This window comes from Perca flavescens, chromosome 22 (genome assembly GCF_004354835.1).
Source record: "Perca flavescens isolate YP-PL-M2 chromosome 22, PFLA_1.0, whole genome shotgun sequence".
In the NCBI taxonomy this organism is placed as follows: domain Eukaryota; kingdom Metazoa; phylum Chordata; class Actinopteri; order Perciformes; family Percidae; genus Perca; species Perca flavescens.
The window spans coordinates 23,682,266-23,706,903 of NC_041352.1; the positions used below are offsets into that span (position 1 = coordinate 23,682,266).

At 42.3% G+C, this 24,638-nt stretch overlaps 1 protein-coding gene across 5 annotated transcripts in view; it reads right to left on the minus strand.

Moving 5' to 3' along the window:
• The window catches only part of rnf152 (ring finger protein 152), a 71,141-nt gene that overhangs the window by 22,611 nt on the left and 23,892 nt on the right, over window positions 1-24,638 (minus strand). Inside the window, exon 2 of one of the 5 annotated variants that reach the window (XR_003691517.1) lies at window positions 15,383-15,426. The exons of the other annotated variants lie outside the window; for them this stretch is intronic. The gene's annotated coding sequence lies outside the window, so the exon portion shown is untranslated. Of the gene's footprint in view, window positions 1-15,382; window positions 15,427-24,638 lie in introns of those variants that run through there. 5 annotated transcript variants of the gene reach the window in all.

Genomic DNA, 24,638 nt, shown 5'->3' on the forward strand with positions numbered 1-24,638 from the left:
AGTTTCGTCACAAGTTGACGTAACGCATGGTTGTAGATTGCAAACCAGCTGGCTAAATCAAAGAGTTTAGAAGCTAAATTATTTGGCTAAATGGAGAGAGGTAGCGCTGTACAAGTTACAAGCCACCTGTGTGCAGAATACAGGGTTGTGGCTGAGACATTTGGTGTCAGCGAGACAACCGCTCACCGCTGTGTATACATGGTGTGCAGGGCCATAGGATATGATCCAAGCTGTGGAACCAATTCATCAGTTTACCCGACGTGGCTGAGGCACAGGCTACAGCGCACCGCAAATACACCACGCACCTTGTGCCACAAGTGCACGGCGCACTGGATAGGACCCGTATCCTGATGCTGATGCTGATAGTCATGGGAGTCCCAACTTATTCTGCAAAGCTGTTTCCATCTCCCATTTTGCGCATTAACTCTTTTTTTGAAAAAAAATACTAAAAAAAATACTAAATGCGCATGATAATACGTAGATGGAAACATGACTAATGAGGCAATAATAGCATTGCTCCATACACCGCACCATGATTGTCAATCAATGGTGCTTTTCAGCGGCGAGTGGACTGCAGACTTCTTGCTCGTTTCTGTCCTTTTAAATCCTTAAAAAAAATACTTTTTTTTTTCCATCTTTCAAGCAAGTTGAAATATGTCTTCATTATAATCCCAAATCATTTGAGTATAAACCAATTAAGAATTGTTAATCCCTTTATTCAAAGTGCAAATTAAAATCTTTAGAAACAAGGACAAACGGAGCAAAGTAGAAGTATAGATAGCAGAAATCCTTAAGTAACAGCTGTAGTAGGACAAAGGGACGACGGGTGTGTTGTAAAGTACACTTTAAAAAAAACGTACACTATACTGGACAGGAGCAATGAAGGCCTAACTGGCAGCATTAATGAGAAAAGCCTGTAAACCAAAGTCAACTAGCCTATTTTCTGTTTGTGCGGCAGAATTAAGAAGTGAGGTTGACATAGGGCTGCTCGATTATGGACAAAAAAAATAAATAAAAAAATCATAATCACGATTATTTTTGGTCAATATTGAAATCACGATTATTTAACATGATTACCCATTGACCTTTGGAAAGACGTTGCAATTATTGAACTTAAGAAAAAAAAACAGTGGAAACATTAAATCAACAGTGAAAACTCCTAGATCTGTGAAATTGAAATTGAAAAAACATCTTTCGAAGAGCTGTAACCACTGTCTTTCCTTTGTTTTTTTGTTCGGTTTACATAACTTTGTTCTATTTATTAAATTTTTTATGCACACTACTGAAAGAGCTGCTGAACAGATTTCCATTGTACTCTGAGCATACTGACAATAAAAGATCTCTCTCTCTCTCTGAAAAATCGTAATCCCAATTAAAATTTCGATTAATTGCACAGCCCTAGGTTGACGGCTGCCGGGCCACCTGCTACTACACTTGTGAGTTTGAGAAATGGCCGTGATGTCTTTCATCAGCTATTTTCACACCCACCCTTCTTCCCTCCCTCCCTCTCTTGCTCTCCCCCTCCCTCTTCGTCTCTTTTAGTGAGACAGACAGCGGCGAGGCTGAGGACACGTTTGAAGCCAAGGAGAGGAATATTTCACAGAGACGGATGTCAGTGCGGACACCTCCGGCTGGTGAAAACACAAACGGGCCGATACTAAGATTGGCACGTAGCTCCTGGGTCACGGGGTCAGGTCCTCCCCCCCGACGGACGGAGACAAATCCATCAGGACAGAGCACATACTGATACTCTAGGTGCTGCCCGCTGTCAGCCTCATGCTAATTTACTTTTCTACAGTGGTGACCTCAGTCACTGTACGGGGCCACCTGTACGGTTCAGTACGGTGGTCCTGACAACTCAACTTGCACATGCAAATAGAGATTGCTCAGTGGCGCATGAAGCCTTCATGGATCCAAAAATTACCCAGATGATCAGCACCAGGGGTCGACAGATACTAGTTTTTCATAGCGATTATTAGTAGTGAGTAGAGTTTTTCCTGCGTGTGTAACATTGGACAGCCAATCGCAAGCATTATTAGATCTTGGTAGAAGAATGCTGGATGCTGACTGGTTCACTGACGAGATTTACTCCTTAAGTATTGAAACTGGGTACTTAATAGAGTATTTTCATTTTCTTGCCTATTGTACGTTTTACTTATCTATTTTTATAGCTTTCGTTACTTTGCATATTCATATTAGTATACAAAATATTATGAATAATCTATGATGTATTAAAGAGGAGACTTTATTGATCCGGTGGTGAAATTCACAAGCTAGCTGCCAAGTCAAACTTCCGCTGTTATTTTGGAGAAAGTAACTCAAAAGTAATGCAAAAGTAGTGTAATGCATTACAATTCAGAGACAGTAATATTGTGATATAACTAATTACTCTCAAATGATAGTAACTAGTAATCTATAATGTATTACATTTTGGAAGTAACTTGCCCAACGCTGGTCCTCGGTGATGTACGGTGGACTACTGTAAATCAGCTTCTAGCTCTTTACACAATTCTCTCCAAATGAACCTTGGCTCGCTAATTCTCACTTTAAAAAGGACAGCTTTTAATAGTTTCTCTTTCAATCATCCCCCAGAAAATGTCCTCCGATGTTGCCAAATAAATGAGCTTTGATATTCCTACATGCCTTATCCCCGGCTGGCAAGCTTGCAGTCTTTAAAGGCAGCGCGGCGTTGGTGTGTCTGACAGCTGAGCGGGACCTTGTGATGCCGGTAACAACATGAAGGATGACAACAAAAGCTCCAACATCAAAGCCCTGCAGCACTGACACACACATATGCATATACATTTACATATACAAGGCACTGTGCAGCAGATTACAGAGGCCAGTTATTCATCAGCACTTAACACGGGATTGGTTACAAGCGCGAACAAACATACACGCACAGTACCGCTCGTGAAATGACTCCCGCAGCTCATTTGTACATGAAGAAGGAAAAGATTGTGCCTCTCAGCATCCTATCGACACTCACTTAAGATAATGGGCCCTGTTGGGGACGTTATAGATTGGAGAATGAATCTCGGAGCAGCTGTATGCCGGTGAACAGGCAGGCAAGGCAGATAAAGGGCTTTAGAAAGGGACTCTGCAGTAAGCGTGGTGGCAATTTGTCAGGATTAAAGCTGGATAGTGTCCGTCATTGTGTGTGTGTGTGTGTGTGTGTGTGTGTGTGTGTGTGTGTGTGTGTGTGTGTGTGTGTGTGTGTGTGGCAGCATCAGGTGTTGTTCATGAACCTCGGGGGTTGTCGGGGAGTCGGAGCGCCTACGTGCGAGCACGCCGAGGTCAACTGAAGGGTGTGATTTAATGCAGAGTTCAGAATCTGAAGGTTTCTATTAACTGATGGATCATTTGGTTTCATAAAGATGACCGAAAATAGTGAAACGTGCCCGACCAACTCAATCTCAAAAGATATTCAACGGACAATGACATAAAACAGGTAAAAGCAGAAAATACTCACTTTTTAAACATTTTTTGCTCGATAAACGATCAATTATCAAAAGTTATATTTCGGCTCCCATGTTAACAGGTTAGAGCTTACACACGCCTGCGTGACACGCACATCTCAGCCGCACCGAAAACGCGTGCCCGCTAGAAATAGAACCGACGCCTATTTTTCACGCGACACGCAAGCATATTGGAAGCGTTTCCAGGCAAAATAGAATAGGAAAAGATGTTTATATGTCGTTTAGACACAAATACATATTAATAAAGGACATGTTGATGTTTGAAAGTCTCTAGGTTTTGATATAAATGCAGATATAAATATAATTTTTATTTAAATTTTCTGTAGCCTAGTTTACCGTCAATACTGCAGACGTCTTTGCTGTAATCAAATCAGTATATATATTTATGTTTAACATGGTATTTCATTTTATCAATGGGAAACATCCATCCAACATTCCAGACAAGGCTAGCAGCAGCAGCGCCAAATCAGACACGTTTTTGGTGTGTAAAGACATAGAAAAATCCATGCAGCTGACACGCAACAGAAACGCCATGCTCATGCCACGCAGGCAGTGTGTAACCGGCCTTAGCGTTTTCCTTTCCAAAAAAACGATTTAAAGAGGTTATTATGGATACCTTTTGAAGCTTTGGTGGAACAGTAGATTGTAGTGGGTGGAAAAGAGAAAGAAAATGAGAACCGGCCCAGAGAGCCTCATATGATTGTCTCTATATGAGCCAAATGATGCCCTTCAACATGCACGGAGATCAAGCGCACAGCATCACTGACCAACCTGCGATTACCTCGCTCTCCATCTCCAACACTACCCCCTGCTCTTGTAGCATCATCTCCCTCTCTCTTTCAACCTCCACACTCACATAATGCCTGATACGAGAGCACAGCAGCAGGGCGAACGGGGGAGAAGAAAAAAAAAACTAGAAAAAATGTCAAACATAAAAAACACACAGACGCACACGCTGTACATACACATCGGACACACGCGGCTGACCTTCCACAGCGTCTCCTGAGGCCAATCATGTGAAAGGCTGCCTGTGTTCGAGCAACGGTCCCCGACAGCCTTCTTTCTGCACATGCTTTCCAGCTAGAACGCTAATGAAAAGCGTCAAAGTACTCCCTGTCTGGGCAGATTGGGTGGCCGAGCACGGCTGATCGGACGCCTCAGGTGAGAATAGAAAGCAATGCTTTCTAGAAAGACGTGTGGCTGACCGAGAGAGCTGTTGCGGCGGTGGTAGCATGTAGCCGACATTAAAAGGACCGATCTTGTTAAAAGTGAGATTTCCATGTCATTTTTTTTTTTTTTTTTTTTTTTTTTTTTAAATCATAAAGCAGGTTGAGGTACTATATAAATACTGTTAAAGTATATATATATATACACACACACACACACACACACAGTTACAGTCATTCCCCGGCTGCAATAACGGTGCAGAGACTCTGAGATTGCAGATGTGGAAGACCTAGAATCGCTGACCAATCAGAGCAGACTGGGTTTTTTGAGAGGGGGGGGCTTAAAGAGAAGGGCGCTAAAACGGAGTGTTTCGGACGGAGGATGAAAAAAAATTGTTTTTGGAACATTAAACATGTTCTAGTAGAAACCAAAATACGAGTGTGAACGACTGTACGACTGTTGCTTTCACATTAATGCTAGACAATGATAAACTTGAGTAACGTTAAATACAAGTAGCCTTAGCTATTATAAGTCACAAAAGAATAGCATACTAAAATGCTTAACTTTTGTGTTATACAATAACATAGGCTACTAAATGCTACATGGTAAAAAGCAGCTGCATATTAACATACTAATGTTGAAGCATTACATTACATGTCATTTAGCTGACGCTTTTATCCCAAGCGACTTTACAGTTGCTACATATGCCCCACACCTCTGGAGCAACTATGGGTTAAGTGTCTTGCTCAGGGCCACATTGGTTAATGTATTGCAGTGGGAACTGAACCCAGATCTCCCACACCAAAGGCATGTGTCATATCCACTGCGCCATCACCACCAGAATGTAAACATTACATCGCTTTGCCATCACCGCCAGCATGTAAACATTACATCACTTTGGGCACAGGAATCCATCGAAATAAAGAAAATAATCGTCAGATCGTGAAAACATTTGTTAGTTGAAAGAAAACCTGACTTGCAGTGCATTATCTGGAAATGTGATGCATTGCGAACATATTCATAGATTATGTACGCTTACACAAGAGGAGACATTTTCCCTCTTCTAATGAGTGTCTTGGTGGTGACTTTGATGCTTACAGTTCCATGAAGTACATAGCAAGGCTTAAAGAGGATTGTGTTTGGTGCTGTGTGTCAGCTTGATTGTCAGCTGATCCTCAGCCGTGGTGGTTTTGCCACTTCCTCAGCCAGTTCGGCTCCACACAGGAGCCACATTTTGACTTTCTGCCTGAAGCAGCTGTTGCGCGTAAACTCACACTCCAGGCTACAAAAAGTGTCCACCACGGGCGGCATCACGGCTGCTGCATCGATATTTGTCTGCAGAGCTTTAAAAAGACACGGACGGTTACAGCTGGTTGGTTTACAGGTATAATATTTGTACGAATTTTTACATACTTTTAAAAGTTGGTACAATAAATCATCTCTCGGGCTGGGTATAGTTAAAAGAATTCCGATACCTGGAATTCAATACAATTTTATGAAATCCATTTTAACAAAAGGAAATGACGACATTTTACATTACGCTCCTTTACAACTACAGTATGTGACGCACACTGTAGTTAAGACTCAAAATACACGAACACACATAGGAGTTTATCCTGCATGCCAACTCGACGTGTAACATTAGACAGCCAATCATAAACATTATTACATCTTGGTAGACGCATGCTGCATGGCTATTGGCTAACTGACACGGATGAGATTTACCGCTTAGGTATTGAAATTGGGTATTGAATGACGAGGCATTTTTCGATACTCGATACTTTGGAGGCAATTCGGACGGTGCCTAAAAAGTATTGAATTCGGTACTCAGCCCATAATTATGTCTCACAGCTGCCAAATAAATAACACGGACTTGGCGGTAGGGCTGGGTACCGAATTCAAAACTTTTTAGGCACCGACCGAATTGCCTCGAAATCGAGTATCGAAAAATGCCTCGTCATTCAATACCTAAGTAGTAAATTTTATCAGCGTCATTGAGCCAATAAGCATGCAGCATGCTTCTACCGAGATCTAATACTGTCTGTGATTGGAATTGGTATCGGTATCAAAGATTTTTTAACGATACCCAGTCCTACACATTTACCCATCAGTCTGTGTTCTCTGACAGCAGCACAGGTGTGGATGGACTCTGGTGAGCGCGATGAGCTACAGTAATACCTGGCGGAGCATTTTGCACAGTAACCTAAAAGGTTAATGACTCGAGTAGTTGGTGAGGAAATTGACAGGATAACGAGCTCTGATGAGGCTGATGAGTTAATCAATGGCGGTGACATCCGATGAGAGGGACAAACACACAAAGGCACAGTCAATGGGAGGCAAAGCGCAGTCAATGAGGAGCACAATGCAAAGTCAGCAAGTGAGAGCTGAACAGCCTCCAGCATCAGGAGAAGAAAAGAAAAAAAATCCTGTTTTACAGGGTCAATGTCGATCTAAATACGCCGACTCCCCTGTGCAAAAATAAATAAAGAAAAGAAGCAGACGGGAGAGGAGTTTCACAGCAGGAGCGTCGGCGTGCTACACAGGTCATAAATCAGCCGCTCGGCATCGTGGGTTTAGTTTAGTTTATTTCGAAAATGTAAAAAAAAAAAAAAAAAAAAAAAAAAAAAAAAAAGAACATTACAGTTCGGGCAAGAAAACCCACAAAATCAGGTCTAACCCACTTTCTATTTTTGTACAAAACAATTTAATTCTTCACTTATTCTTACATGTACTGTATATATTCTCATGCATACATGCACATACACTACAGGCCAAAATTTTGGACACACCTTCTCATTCAATGCGTTTCCTTTTTATTTTCATGACTATTTACATTGTAGATTCTCACTGAATGCATCAAAAATATGAATGAACACATATGGAATTATGTACTTAACAAAAAAGTGTGAAATAACTGAAAACATGTCTTATATTTTAGATTCTTCCAAGTAGCCACCCTTTGCTTTTTTATTAATAAGGGAAAAAAATCCACTAATTAACCCTGACAAGGCACACCTGTGAAGGTAAAACCATTTCAGGTGACTACCTCATGAAGCTTATTGAGAGAACACCAAGGGTTTGCAGAGTTATCAAAAAAGCAAAGGGTGGCTACTTTGAAGAATCTAAAATATAAGACATGTTTTCAGTTATTTCACACTTTTTTGTTAAGTACATAATTCCATATGTGTTCATTCATAGTTTTGATGCGTTCAGTGAGAATCTACAATGCAAATAGTCATGAAAATAATGGAAACGCATTGAATGAGAAGGTGTGTCTAAACGTTTGGCCTGTACTGTACATACGCACATGCATACACATATACACACTGCATACATACATGCATTTAGTCCGGCAGCAGAGTCAGACTCTGGGCGTGTTTCAATCAACAGGCCAGCAGACAAGCTGACGGCACGAGACGCACAAGTGCCCAAGGTTTACGACCAGCTCGATTAAGACATGGGACGGGACATATATCAAGCTTTAAAAAAGAAGCAGGAAACACCACGAAAGGACTTCTGAAAAAGAGAAGGAACATATTCGAATCAAGTCACGGATGTAGGTCGTATATCTCCGGAGAGGATAACCGATGCAGCTTCAACACGCTGTCACACATACAGTAGAGTACAGTACAGAGACTCATGAATATTCTCTCAGGCAGAACCTTATGATCTCCGTTTCACTCGCTTTAGCTCACCAGTCCCTCTCAAACAGCCCTTCGCTACCTTCATCTGAACTCTGCCAGAGCACAGAGACTTTTATCATGCCGTCACATCTGGTCAAAGCCCGGGGGAAAGGAGATTTTACGGACACCGTCATCCAACAAAGGCATCGGGGGAGTCGGAAGTTCATTCTTAAGGTTGGAAACAACTTTCAACTGCCTCCATATTGCCTTTAAAGTGGAGAAGGGCCATTTCTTTAAACGTATGAAAAGTGCTCAGACCAAAATGTAAATTCAAGCAGCCAGGCTCCAAAATTAGCACCCGCCACTCTCCACTCATGAGTCAAAATCTAGGTTGCAAATAAAATAAGGTTGCCCAAGTAGTACCACTTCACTGCACTTTCATCACAAGTTGCCTGACCAGGTTTTGCTTTGCCTGAACTCTGCACACTGGTGTTGGCATGCAGCACCGTCAGTAATTGAATATTGACGGCGCAATTCTTTGATTGGCCCACACCGTCAACCGTCACTACGGTTACGCTTACTTTATCTTGCTCGCTACCCAGCTCCATTCCCAGTCACACTGGTACGGTACAGAGGAGAATTTCGCACTAACCACAAAGAGAGTCTGCAAGGAGGTATGGTGGTGCTCCACAGATAACGGGCTGGGGGAAGGCTTTTTAGGACAAAAACAACCGCCATATTATTGAAGTGGATTTGGTTATGTTAACATCCTGTTATGATGTATGTGTATGTTGTGTGTGATGTCTTTAAGCTACTGGGACCTTAAATTTCCCCTTGGGATCAATAAAGTATCTATCTATCTATCTATCTATCTATCTATCTATCGCCGTTTTCCGACCAGAGGGATTTTTGCAGTTCCTAGAACATAACGTTCCTAGAAGCCTTTTTTTCTCGTGTTCCAACTGGACCAATTTGGGGATTATTAAGTTCCTCTGGCCGCAGTTCCTGTATCTCTTTCAGCTCCTACTTCAGGGCAGGCTCTTTTCCTTTTTTGCATAGTGGTGGTTAGATCGCTGTGATTATAATAACAAAAGGTCAGTTCCTATGGCCACTTGGCCAGTGCGAATGTAAATGGTAAAAACGGTTTTGGGGGAGAGTAGTTAGTAGAAGTGTTTAGAAGTGGACTGTTCCTAGAACTACGTTCCTGTAACTACTTGGTCGGAGAGAGGCTTATCTTTCTATCTATCTCTGTGATTGCAGTAGACCTACAGTTTAAAAAACTGTTGAAGATAGTGTGACACAATCGAAAGCTCCGGTCAGCTACTAAATGGACCTTGGGGCAGAGTGCGACCAATTTGGTCGCAAATGCGACCAAAATTTGTAAGGGTGCGACTAAGATTTTTCCCAGGTCGCACCGGTGCACCTAACGTCCTCGCATCCGCTGCCTCTCCACTAACGAAGCGATGTCGTTCATATCGATATGGTTTAATGTTGCGGTACATGACCCGTTCCTTCTGGAAAGCCGTGCCTGTGTTTGGATCTCTCCTCCGCGCAGCCCCCCCCAACCCCCCATTCACTCACACACGGCAACATAGAGAGACACAGCGCCGCCGGTCCAAACTCCCCACATTTGTCTACAGTTTTAATTGTTATTAACACAGCTGTATATTGTTAAGTATGAGAGGGAAGCCTGTGTTGGTACCGGTAACTCTCTGTTAATGCAGCCGCCAGGTGAAAAACACATGAGAAGTTATTAAATGCAACTAGCTTCAGTTGGTTGAGTAATAGCGTGTAAGACGGAGCCTGCGAGATCATAGTTCATAAAAATGCAGCGCAGTGACGATACAGACATTTCATAGCCGACACAAGACGGGTGTAACGCCGCTAATGAGTCAGCCGTCACTCTCTGAGTAGCGTATGCTTCAGTCCATCGCACTCCCTCGGTCTTTTGGTGGTTCTTTTTTTTTTTTTAAAGATTTCGGCCTTTATTTTGATTTTGAGGAAAGCTTAAGACATGAAAGGGGAGAGAGAGAGAGGGGGGGGGATGACACGTAGGAAAGGGCCGCAGGTCAAACCTCTATATTTACCAACTGAGCTATCCGGGCGTCCTCTCTCTTTTAATCAATCAGTCTGTTATTATATCCTAGGCCATTTATTTTACATAACTTTCATTTACATGTGTTGCAGCTGTATATTTTCAAACTGGTAAAGGAAACCCTGTCTTTGCATTTTATTTTAATCACAATCTGTTTTAATAAAAGAGCTTGTGAAAAGTAGCTTTGACTTAAAACTGAACATTTAGCCCACTTTGTAAAAAAAATACAGAGCTATATATCGTGTATCGCCATTCAGCGTTACGGCGATGCGAGGAAAAATTTGGGTGCACCTAAATTTTGTGCTGGTGCACCTAAATAAAAAAAGTTAGGCGCACCAGTGCAACCAAGGCAACAAGTTAGTGTGGAGCCCTGCCTTGGGGTGGGACTGTTTTGTCAGCTGCTGTTTCCAAGGTCCAGAGTGAACTTTGAAACTCAATAAAGATACAGTTTAAAAGCTTGATGTACAAAGCTCCAAAGAGGTAACTGAAATATGGCAACTGCAAACCCCAGAAATCACAAAAAGACATCACCGAACTACAAATAGTGACCAAGCAGCGCTAATGGTTTAACATTTGGTGATCCAGCTCACTCAACAACACCATTTCCTGTGGCGATGGCTTAACAGATGCCAGAATTTAATTCCAAAAAAAACGAGGAGACTGGAACCATCTTTCCTGCTGCAGTCCTAGTGTGGGATTTAGATTGATCTAATGGGCATAATTATACACGAAAAGCCTGCCTCATCTGGTATTAAGTAAACACAGCCACAGGAGATGGAAACACTCATTTTGAGGCCAAGTGTGGATATCCGTAGATGCAATCCAGTCAAATCCTGCCTGTGGGATTGCATTTCCTCTCAGAGATCAAGAAAAACCTGTCAATGCCACTTACAGATTCCGTGATTGGCAAACCTGCAGCTCGCAAAATAAAACCTCCACCTGCCCCCGGTTATCCACTGTTCCTACCCGTGACTTTTTTGGCAACAAAGCTGAAAAATTATTTATTTTCCAAGAAAAGTGGGCAGAGAAGGCGAAGGAGAGGCTTTCTTTGATCCGACAGCCAGCTCGTGCTTTCACTCAGGCCACCCGAGGAGTGGACAGATTACCATCGGCTGTCTGGGAGGAAGCAGAGCGGCGGGATCAGTCCCCCGACCCGCCGAGGTTAGGCCTCTGGATGCAGATAAAGCTTTCCTTTTTATCAAAAGCCTCGCAGAGAAAAACCAATCCCAAAAGCTGCAGTGTGCTGCTGCAGAACTGTCAGACTTAATGCTACAAAGTGGGTAAATTATTAACCGAGGTAATGGCTGCAATTTCAAAGCGCACCTTAGAAAATGATGCTTCTCTTGAAATAAGCAAACCGTCCTGGTAAGAAATGGGAAGTTGCGTGGTTATGATGCCAGACTTTACAGCAGGGCTTTCAAAAAGATCCATTTCAAATTAAAATGAACGTAGGCTTTCAAAAGGTGGCATCAACTTCGCACGACGCCAGCTCCCAACTCTCGCAAGAGATATCTTTTGAGAAACATCAATGCGAACGCAGCCCGCTCGTATCTAAACTGTGAGGCTTTGAATCAAAGGGAAACCCCAGAGGCAACGCATCTGACGCTGGCGAGTCTGCCTTTCTCTGGACGGAGACAGTCACAACGCCTTTAATTCCAATTCGTCCTTTTCCTGTGAGCAAGGATCCGTTTTATCACACAGAATTTTGTTTGGCGGGAATCCATGTTGACTCAGTTGTTGGGGAAGGAAGGGGATAGCGAGTGTGCAGACTCACTTTGGGATTTAGGTAGTCTATATCCACTACGTTACACTTGGGGATGGCTACGGTGTTCTTCTTTTTAGCCAATGTCAGTTACCTTCCTCTTTCTTTGTGTTGGCGTTCTAACCTCCGGTGGATTTGTGAGGACTATGGTTAACTGCTCCTCAGATCTCTGCAGGGTAAATCCAGACAGCTAGCCTGACTATCTGTCCAATCTGAGTTTTCTGTTGCACGACTACAACAACTTTTGAACGTACACACGTTCCACCAAAACAAGTTCCGTCCCGAGGCTACTTTGCAGTGGCACCGTGGCTCCGTCCGGAGCTTAGCGCCGCCCAAGACTTGTTTGGTTTAAAGAAATGCCAATAAACCAGAGCACGTTTTTCTCCCATCCCAGGATGCTGTGTGGACTAGCCTGACCCTCCTCCGGAGTGCTGTGGAGGAAGGTCTGGCAATGCGAGACTAGGATTTAGGCTACGCCGCGTTCGTCAACAGAAATGTAAAAAAAAAAGTTTTTAGTCATCCTGTTAATACTAGGAATCGACTGATACTGGTTTTTCAGGGCCGATACCAATTATTAGTAGTTAAAGAAATCAATAACCGATCTTTGGAGCCAATGTGCATTTACAGTGAAAATTAAAATTTTTAAGTCAAAATTAAGATTTTGGAATGTTACAAACTCTTTCTAAATGCTTTAAGCAATTATTTAATAAATTAAAAATGTTCAACATAATAGCCAGTAACAGATAGTCAGATAGTGTTGTGGGTAGGGCTGGGCGATATGGAGAAAATCAAATATCACGATATTTTTGACCAAATACCTCGATATCGATACCGCAGCGATATTGTAGTGTTGACTATCGGTGCTTTCACAAAATATTTACACAATGAGATTTTTGATAAATAATCATCAGTAATGTTGATATAATGACTAAGTATGTAAAGGCAAATAATAGAACAGTTACAACCGTCTGGTAAGTTCAGAAAATGACATCACTTTACTGTAATGCAGCCTTTAAAACCAAGAAAAGACAACACTTGTGCCGATATCCAAAATCTAAGACGATATCTAGCCTCATATCACGATATTGATATAATATCGATATACAGTATTACCCAGCTCTAGTTGTGGGCGGGACATTAGTCAGACTCAGTGGTGAGTGACACCGAAGCAGAGGGACAGACACAGAGCTGTAGCCGAGCCAAAGTAGAGCACTTTATCGGTTATCAGGCTAATAAAATCGGCCCGATAATCGGCCATGGCTGATAATCTGTCTATCCCTAATTAATATCTGGTGTCTATGTGGTTGAAATGTCCCTTCATCCAATAAAATGTCTCCTTTGGCACAATACTCAGGCAAACTTCTTCTTCAGCTCCTGGTGCAAAGGGCTGAATGTTAATCCGGCCCGCTGAGGGAGCAGCTAGCTCCACACAGACACCAACATGGACACCTGTGGGCCCTCCCGTTGCCATGACCACCAGCAACAGCAGTCAGCAGAGTCACTGTAGCGCTATAGTCATAGGCTGCTGGCTGGGGGGGGGGGGCGGGGGAGAGAAATCATCGCTTCCTAAACAAATTAGCGTGGAGAAAACTGCTGAGGCCCGGACCTTTTAATTACATCAACCTGAAACCAAATTATAGGAGTGACTCTGCTGCACGTAATAACTAATGCACATCAAACCCTCTCGGCCCCACATCTCCTCCTCCTCCTCCTCCTCCTCCTCCTCCTCCTCCTCCTCCTCCTCCTCCTCCATCATCAGCTGGAACATTTATATCGGGGTATTCATTCCCAGGAGAGACAGAGAGAAATGTCAAGACAAGGGAGACATGGCTTATCCTCTCCCCCTGGCCTTTTCGCTTCCCGTTCTATCACTCCCTCCATTCTTATTTTGCTTCCTCCACACCCCTTCATCCTCAGGCACTCAGTCTCTTTCTCTTTTTATCCTGTCATCTACATTGTGAGGAGCGTCTGCCGGTTTCCTTTCCGAGCCTCGGCTGTGTAAGCAGAGCGGGGCGAGATGAGAAGCAGAGGTGCTGTACGCAGAATAGTCAAGCACAGTGTGCTGGATGGGATTTTAAATCCTGCCACTGGTAAGGCCGGTTACACACTGGCTGCGTGGCGTGAGCGTGGCGTTTCTGTTGCGTGGATTTTTCCATGTCTTTACACACCAGAAACATGTCTGATGCGGCGCTGCTGCTGCTAGCCTTGTCTGGACACATGGACTGAGCACCTTATACAGTGCTGTACTACTTTAACATTTTAAAGTGACAGTTTTTACATTGTCATCTTTCCAGTTGTCTTTTAAGTAAATTCTCTTTTTCTCACTTAGAATATATATATATATATATATATATATATATATATATATATATATATATATATATATATATACACACACACACACACACATTTATATCAAAACCTAGAGACTTTCAAACATCAACATGTCATTTATTAATATGAATTTGTGTCTAAACGACATATAAACATCTTTTCCTATTATATTTTGCCTGGAAACGCTTCCAACACGCTTGCGTGTATTGCGTGAAAAATAGGCGTCTGTTCCATTTTTTAGCAGGCACGCGTTTTCACCACGGCTCGAACCACACCTGCGTGTCACACAGGCGTGTGTAAGCTCTAACCTGTTACCATGGGAGCCGAAATAAAAAAACGGAAACGCCACGCAGCTGACACGCTCGCGCCACGCATCATGTGTAACCGGCTTAAGGGCCTATTACGTTAAACCATGTATCCAGCTAATTTAAATAGCTCACGTTACTGTATTGTGCCAACAGTTAACTTCATTCAATACTTCAATATGTATGTGGGGATTTCTTTGTTTGCGGGGTGCAAGTGTTACAAAAAACAAGTTCCTGCCCGAGACTGTTCAGCAGAGCCACCGTCTCTGTGTCCGGAGCTTAGAACCGCCCAAGATGATTGTGATTGGTTTAAAGAAATGCAAACAACCCAGAGCGGGTTTTTTATTTTTTTCCTTCTCCTATCCCAGAATGCATCTGTGGGGGAAGCCAGACCTTACTCGCCATGGAGATAGGTCTGGCATATGCAAGACTCCTACTTACCTTAAAACTCCTACTGCAAGACATGAAAATGGAACATCAGCCCTTCTCCAGGCCCAGGAACCATTTCAGGACCTTTAAGCTGGGTTTTTGACCGGAGGAACCAGAGACTAAATTTAGCCACAGTCATTTCAGCCATCGTTCCAGCTGCCATAAAAAGTACCTGCTGCTGAGTGTTGTACTTCCTGATGGCCCAGAAACTATTGGGGCAGAGTGTTCAGTGCTGAACGTGGGTCAAAACACACACACACACACACACACACACACACACACACACACACACACACACACACACACACACACACACACACACACACACACACACACACACACACACACACACACACACACACACACACACACACACACACACACACACACACACAGTATTAGAACAGGCTGCCGGTGTTAAAAACAGTTGCAGTCGGCTTGCCGGCTAGTTTAAAAGAGAAAAAGATAAAAGGAGACCGTTGGCCGACGAGATGAGAGAACAAAATCCAGAAACAACATTTATTTGTAATTTCCTTTAAATCGCAGGAAAAAAGAAATATTCAAACGCTCAGTAGATCGTCGGCTTCCCTTTTATCCATTAAAACAGTGTCGCGCAACAGTAGATAGTCAAAACCAACACGTTAACTCACAAAAATCATCTAAATCCAGAGTTCCTTTGAGACGCAGCTCCAGTTTTGTTTAATCTTTCTTTGGTTTTCTATCCGTTTCAGTCGTGTGGCTTCACCAACATGCAACCATCTTCTGCCACAACTTAGATGGAGTTTAAACTAGCTCACAGTACAAAGTAATAAAAGAACAAAGCTCAAAGAAAGTCTGGTCCATTTTAACAACAGCACCCAACAGAGACAGAAGCATCAATGAAGACTGTAGAAAGAGATGTAATTGTGTTGACTCAAAGGGTTTGGTAATTAATTACTCATTTGAACCGTTTTTGAAGACAAAATGGCAATCATCTACTGGTTCCAGCTTCTCCAACGGCAGACACGGCTGCCTTTCTCGGTTTTATATTTTTGTCAGTTTCAGTTTGTGGGTTTTGACTTTCAAAAGACGTCACCTGAGCATTTTGTCGACTGCGTGAATAAATTATTACTCCAAAAGATTTACCAACGTGTATTGCTGATGAAAATAATAACTAGTTGCAGGCCTAGAACTCTTCCTGTTGTAAAAATATTCTCAAGTTACATTCAGGATGTATTCCAAAATGAATGTATTTAACAGCAACATGTGCCACTGCATAACCCTGAAGCGCTTATCAATTCATTATAAAAACATTACCGCTTAGCGTTTCAGATGGGAAGACGAGAACAGCGGCCTTGTGAAGGAAAGTCATATTGTTTATCTTCAAACCATTACAGCGCCGTCCGGGCACTAAGGCAATTAATTACTGAATTATACCATGCTGGTGCACAATGAATGCAATAGGCCCATGGGGCTTTTTCCTTTCTCATTACCAGGTACACACTGTCCTATACAAAAGCGGAGCAGGAAAAGGCTTTTAATAACATTTAGCATTCAGATTAAACTGTCGTGTGCCGCCAAAGCGCCGGCTTTCCAGGGTTTCGGCTCCAAAGTAGGATCAATTTACAATCCAATTAATTCAAATTGTGTGGAAACATGCTCACAAGTAGGAAAACAAGCGGCCGTCCCAGTAACGAGGGTCTCTAGCAGGAAACACCTGATGTGTTTGACATTCCTCCTTTGATGCTTCAGCACACAACCAATACAACAACACAGGGGGAATTAAAGTCCTCCGCCACTTAAAACGCATTGTAGCGGTTGATTTGTTGTACTTAAAAACGCCACTGAGGGCCTGCAGGGTCGAAAAGAAATGCCTAGTCATTCAATACCCTAAGGAGTAAATCTCATCAGCGTCAGTGAACCAATTAGCGCACAGCATGCTTCTACCGAGATCTAATAATGTTTGTGATTGGCTGTCTAACGTTACACGTTGTAGAGACACGCAGGGGGAAAAAAAACTACGTAGACGCACAGAGACAGGGCTCACGTAGTAGGGGCTGATTTTTGTCGTAATGTTTTCATTTATTTTTGTTAGTTATTGGTATCGAGAAAAGTATCGTTTAGGAACCGGCATCGAAGTCACTGTATTGGTATTGAAACATTTTGAACGGTACCTAGGCCTCATTATCAAAAAAAGGGACCATTTACCAAACATTGTTGCAGCACAGTTTCCCATTATCATGCTCACGGTTGTTATGGGTACAAATATGTCATTTTCTGCCGCTAGGGGTCAATAACAGAAGGCGGAGCGTTGCAGTCAGCTTCTCCTAGGTAGCATTCCTCTGTGTTTAACTATATTAATTTTGAATTAAAAAAAAGTTAAAATATAAAAATTAACCACCTTGACTTTGACTGGTTACATATTAAATATAGGGGTGTAAGAAAAAAAAAAAAAAAATCAATACACTTAAGTATCGCAATATTTTATTTTGCAATACTGTATCGATTTTTTTTTTTTTATGTTCAAAAATATTCGTGTTAGACAGTGGTTCACGTTTATGTTGTGTTTAAACCCCCTACCGCTAGATGGCTATGCTGAGACATACCACTAGTGTCCTTGCCTAACAGTGCCTGACTTTTTGCTAGAAGCTAACAATGTAGCTATGGCTGAACTTTGGCCTACTTTAGCATATAAACATTAGCTCACTAAGAACCTGGGAACCACAATCCCAAACGGGCAGTATGATTTTCTGTTTACTGAATTGTTTACCTAAAGTAAACTTCTTTTTTTTTTTTTTTTATATTAGTTTTTCTAAAATTATACTTTAAAAAAATCCCAATATATCGCTTTACGCACAGTATCGAAATATATTGCAATATGTTGAACCGTGACCCGTGTATTGTGATACGTATCGTATCGCCAGATTCTTGCCAATACACAGCCCTCATTAAATTTACATCTTTACAAGAAACACATCATTTTTAACAGACTTTATGATGAAGCAGATTACCTACTCTTTTTTCAAAACATGAACTGTTAATTCATGTTGCTCATTGAGCACCATTCATTTTGGTTATTTTGTTTAGTTTTACATGTGTAATAGTTTAAATTCAATTAAAATATGAAATCTCTCCTGCCATCGTTGCATTTGTCAGCTATACTCTGTGTGTGTGTGTGTGTGTGTGTGTGTGTGTGTGTGTGTGTGTGTGTGTGTGTGTGTGTGTGTCAAAGGGTTCAGTTCCTGCTGCGCCACATGGGACCATCAACCTCCCTGCTGGCAAGGTGCTGGGCCAAGCCTCTCCGGCTGCCATGGCGACACATACAGCCACTGAGACGCCTGATGTAGCAGAAGGGGAAAGGCTGCAGATTCAGACGTAAAAACAGGTAAAGCTAAAAGAAAAGAGTTTGGAGGGGGGCGGGGGGTGTAAAGTCAGTGAAACGCTTCCCCGCGGCAGTAGAGACACATTAGAGCCCCTGCGGAGGATTAGTGATGGATGGAGTAAATGGGATCCTGCTGCAGACTCCCTGGTGGCCAGCATGATATTTTTTAGTTTCTTCGTACAGATATTCCCCTTTACTTGTGTATACCAAAAGCCATCTTTAAACTGCATGAGAAAAAGCAAGGGCGTAGGATTTGTTTCAACATGGGGGGGGCACACATTATATCCTGGGGGGAAGTTGTCCCTCATAAAAGTTTAAATTTCCTGCATTCTGGTGAATTCTTTTGCAATAATTAATGGTGCAAATGTCTTTAGTTATGTAAATGAAATTAGTATTCTCCCGTGTTGTTCAAAACTTTCTGCACATTCTAAACATCACTTTTTTTTTAGGAATTATGTACATCTCAACAACTAATCTGTTAAGAGAATGAGACCTTGTTAAAGCCAGAAGCCCCAAAGTTTAAATCTACATAAATCTCTTTTTTTCCACTTCCTGTTGGGTTCTTTAACATAGCCCCCTCAACGGTTCTTTTTTTCTCTTTTGGGAAGTGGGTTGTCTTCCATATTTTTTTTCCATATTATTTGGGGACAAATCTACACCTATGAGAAAAAGAGCATTCTCTTGAGTTATATGTGACAGATTAGTTCCATCACAATAAAAAAAAACACGTGACATCTCATTTCGACCAACCCGTCTCAGAACCGTATCCTTTCCTGGATGAGAATGATTCATTTCAACACGCTCCATCTCCGCCGCCACCCGCGACTCGTGTAACATCCAACAATGACCTGAGGAGCGGCTGCCAAGCAAATAAATTTGGCCGCGAGGACAGGCTCATTGGCAGCGCTTGATCGCGGCGAGCAGTGGTGAATCCAAAAGGCAGTCCGTCTTTATCACGGTCCGAATGGATGGAGCCACAAACAGAGATCTGGATCGGAGAAGGGGGGAGGAAATGTGTCGTGGCATCCATCCGGCACTGAAACTTTCCCCTGTCAATCACACATGGGGGGTGGGAGGGCTACCATAGATCAAACAGATAACTCACGGGGGAGGGATGTTACAGCGGCACGGGGGATGAGAGGGAAGTGGGACACACGTTTTTGCATCCTTTGCATCCTCCATAAAAAGGTAACATGGAGGAAGTAGACACGCTTCCGTTAAATGTGGCGACGAGGGTTGCACGGTACGAGGAAAATATGCCATGTGCCATAACGTTGTTGAAAGTCGCGATAGGGATAGTACTTGCGATAAATAAAAAAAGAGATATGGGTGATAAGTGTAGTCCGTTCCGCTGCTTTCAGGATCCTGCTGAAATACAACTAATTGCTTGTTGAATTTGAGCGTATTGGCAGTTTCATTTTGAGAGTTTCTGGTTTTATTTCTCTATTTTCCCCTCACATGCGTCCTCTGATAACAGCTGACCGTAGATTGACATTTTCACAGCGCTGTGTATGGTCCAAAAAAACTAAAAGAAACAACAACAACCCAAAAAGCAAAAAGCCCTCCGTCTCGCCTGTGACTCACACAATCCTACGCCGTGTGTGCGCAGCAGGTGTAGCCAGTTAAAACCAAGGGGGTAAGCTTCGCTTCAGAACTTGAACCTCCTATGGCGCCATTTTGTTGCTACCTGGCCATCACCTCCCGTTAGCATTCCACTGATTAGCATTCATTTTGGCGCCACTTGACAGCAAATAACTTTACATCTGAAGCGTTTAAAGGCTTTATTTGTCCATTGTTTATTTCTAAAGAAACACGTCAATGTATAAAAGGCTCCATTACCTTGTATCTCACGTTATGGCTCCGTAGCATGACGTTTTCGTAAAAATAGGCTAACGATTGTGTCACATAGTAGAGGAATTACCGTATAGTACAGGAGAAGCTTGCTGGCTGTGCGTTACTGAGCAGCCTCCAACTGAGCTCAAAGACGTAGATGTGACGTGAGCAACGTGTCTGAAAGTTGGAAGTCTTCTGGTAGCTGTGCCAAGAGAAATCTCAATCATTCCTAATCTTACAGAGACGGATAGCGTAGGTATATGTAAGGAGATAACATGGGCACAGGCTAATTATTGCTAACTAAAATGCTAGTTAACATTAGTAATTAAACTTAAACCGCTAATTTAAGTCCAAACTGCCTGCAAGCTTCTCCTGTACTGTATGGTAATTCCTTTACTATGCGACAGAAAGTCGCGTGGTTATGAGACAGACAATCGTTAGCCTATTTTTACAAAAACGTCTGCTACGGAGCCATAACGTGAGACACAAGGTAATGGAGCCTTTCATACATTGATGTGTTTCTTTAGAAATAAACAATGGACAAATAGAGTCTTTAAACGCTTCAGATGTAAAGTTATTCGCTGACAAAGTGGCGCCAAAATGAATGGCAGTCAATGGAATGCTAACGGGAGGTGATGGCTTGTTAGCATCAAAAAATGGCGCCATAGGAGCTACGCGTTCCGAAGAGAAGCTTAACCCCCTTGGGTTTTACAGGCTGCATTACAGTAAAGTGATGTCACTTTCTGAACGTACTAGCTGTTCAATTATTTGCCACATTTCTCATTGTGTAAATATTTTACAGTCAACCCTACCTAAAATCGTTGCAATATCGATATCGAGGTGTTTGGTCCAGAATATCTTCAAGCTCAAGTTTCACTTTATTTATCCTTAGAAAAAGGAAATCTTAATATCGGATTCTCTTCATATCGCCGAGCCCTATCTTAAAGTTTAATTTAAATGCATCCTGTAGTGGAAAACCTGTTCGTAGCGCTAAATAAAAATGCAGGAGCTCACTGAAGTCAATAGGATTCATGCTCTGGGAATCACCAACGCCAACTTTGAATCCGACCGCAGTTGTTGAGAGGTTTAACTCCGTAGCAGAGTGTCGGACTGGCAGACGCACTGCCGTGCCTGTAGCACGGTTAAAAATCAGCTCAACTCCCCTGCTGCTCATCTGCCTCTGAGCCTCATGCTGTCTCTCTTTTTATCTGCTCCCCTTTCCTCGATCACTCATCTTTTCGTCTCTCCTTTATCTCTCCCTCCCTCATTTGGAGCTTATTGCCAAGGTTCTATCAAAGCACATCCCTTTAGGGGCTGTGTCCTTGTGTATCAGAGAGAGAAAGGAGGCGGAAAAAAAAAACAATCTCAATCCCAGCGTGCATGTGTTGTGACTCCTCTCCCCTACAGACACAACACGCAGTCTTTTCCACCGAACGTCCCCAAACAAACTCCGCCAGGTTCAAAAGGGGAGGTCACCGTGACAAAAAAATACTTTTTAACAAAGACCTTCCCCTCTCGGGATGACAACCTACAACCACATCCCGGCGGCCAGCAATGGGCTGCATGATATGAGTGAAATATCTAATTGAGATTATTTTTTGAATGATATTGCGATATGAATCGCAATATGGGAGGGAATGATGATTTTTGTAGCATTATTCTCTTTTTCATTGAAAAATATAAATGATGATGATAAAAAAAAAAAATTATAGTGTAATTTAGGTATATACCGGTTATCGGGCCGTTTTTTGCGCAGTTTGCAGATTATCTGTATCGCCGTTTTATTCGCCCGATAAAGTTAATAAATTAAAAAGTGTTCTACTTTGGCTCGGCTACAGCTCTGTGTCTGCCCCTCTGCTTCGGATTCACTCATCACTGAGTCTGACTCATTGGCAGCGCTTGAACGCGGCAAAAAATACTGTGGCTCAACCTAGCCACCACTGCAAGCCAATATTATAAGGAGGTAAAATAGCTTTCAAATTCCATACCAAAGTCAAATCTGAAAGTGAAATTAGATGCCCGCGGCTGGGAACGTGTGGACAGAGGCAGAGAGATATCTGCTCACCTAGTCCGGCAAAAAAACAGGACAGAGGATGGAAACAAATAAATAATAATGATGATGATAATAATAACAGTGAATTTATCTCTCATAGCCTCTGTACAATCATTAAGTCACCATATGCTGCTTTTCCCATGACACTGTCATGAAGAGGGGTTTTCACAGTTTGTGTGCTGTCCCCGTAATAAATAATGAAAGCATGTGCGAGCGGGCGGAGGCAGACAGCCCCAGATGTTGCAATGAAAGAAAAGTGGGTCAGGCGCCTGGCTGATGCTAACCGCGCGGCGACATGACGAGAGGGCAGACGACGCTGGATATTCGGAACGAACTGGCAAAACGGCAGTCAGAGAACGGTTATAATTTATAATGCTTTTAATTAACAGTACACCAACAGTCGATAGTTTGAAATCAGCGGTTATATTGATGTTGATCTTCTTTCCTTCAGTAATAACTATTTGAACAGAGATTAAAAACAGTATTATTACTACACCAAAACAGTTTTGGACGTAAAAAAGAACTTCCATTTGGTTGATGCACCCCCACAGTATTGCATGAAAAAGGGAAAATATTGTCGGAACTTGGATTTTGAATTTGTGTTCCAGTCCAGAAACACACAAGTGCCCCTTGACCATTATTGAAGCAGGACGGTGCAGTGTGGCTCTATATATTGAGTTGTATTGAGATTGTCTTTGGGCCCTCCGCAGTCTACTCACTGGTTAGACTGAACAGGTTTAAACTGGGATTTGTCAGCCTATAGTATGTTCCGCTGATATTCCAATAGTGCTAACCCTAGACTAACCTACTGTGATGTTGGAAGAAGAGCAAGGGTTTTTGAATTTCTGGACCCAATTAACGATCAAGCTTTGCATCAGCAGATTCCAAACCTTTGAACGGGAGTGTGGTAACTAGGGGTGGGAATCTTCACTGGTCCCAAGATTCTAGTCGATTACAATTCTCCCATCAACGATTCAAATCGATTCAATATCACATGACGCATGACGGTGCATCACCTCTTCAATATTATTATATATTGCTACACATGGTTTTCATCAACACATTCAAGCAGTCAGATATATATGGGCGCCCGGATAGCTCAGTTGCTAGAGCAGGCGCCCATGTCTAGAGGTTTACTCCTCGACACAGCGGGCCTGGGTTCGACTCCTTTGCTGCATCTCATTCCCCCCTCTCTCTCCCCTTTCATGTCTTCTGCTCATCGAAATAAAGGCTGAAAAATTCCCCAAAAATAATACAAATAAATAAATTTAAAAAAAAGCAGTCAGATATATATGAACTAAGGGTCGACCGATACTGGTTTTTCAGGGTCAATACAGATACCAATTATTTGTAGTAATGAAACCGATAATTGATATTTGGAACAGATATGCATTTACAGTGAAAATGAGGACTCAGCGGTGAGTGAAACCGAAGCAGAGGGACAGGCACAGAGCTGTAGCAGAGCCAAAGTAGCGCACTTTTTAATGAACTTTATCGGTTATCAGGCGAATAAAACGCTGATACCGATAATCTGCAAACGGACGATAATCGGTCTATCACTAATATGAACTCCCTTTTTTATTGTATCTGCTCTTTAAAAAAAAAAAAAAAAAAAAAAAAAAAAAGACACTTCCTGAACGTAGCTGAGTCTGAACACAGCAGACAGACAAAAGGCAAAAAACAAAAAAATAAGCAGCAACCGGAAAATCCATAAGTTACAGCAATAAACGATTATGGTCTGTCACTGCATCCATGCAGTATCACCCAGGTCCGCATCGCGATGCATCGATGCAGTGATCGATTTCAACATGACAGGCATCACTTCCACCTCTGGGGAGCGGTGTGTACATTCAGAGTGGGTTGGATGCATGGATGTATTATATCAACTGGATACCGGATCCCAAAACCTAGGGCTGTGCAATTCATTGAAATGTAATCGTGATTATGATTTCGGCTCCCAATGATCACAAAAACTGAATAATCGAGAAAAACTATTATTTAGCTCATTACTTTCTTGCATGAATGAAATTCTGTTCTGAATGGGAAAAAAATTAAGTTTAAATAGGAAAAGTATTAAGGCAAAGTTCACAGTTGTAGTTTTTTTTTTTTACTGTTGATTTATGTAAATTTTTCCACTGTTTAATTCAATAATTGCAACATCTTTCCAGAAGTCAACGAGTAATCGTGTAAAATTATC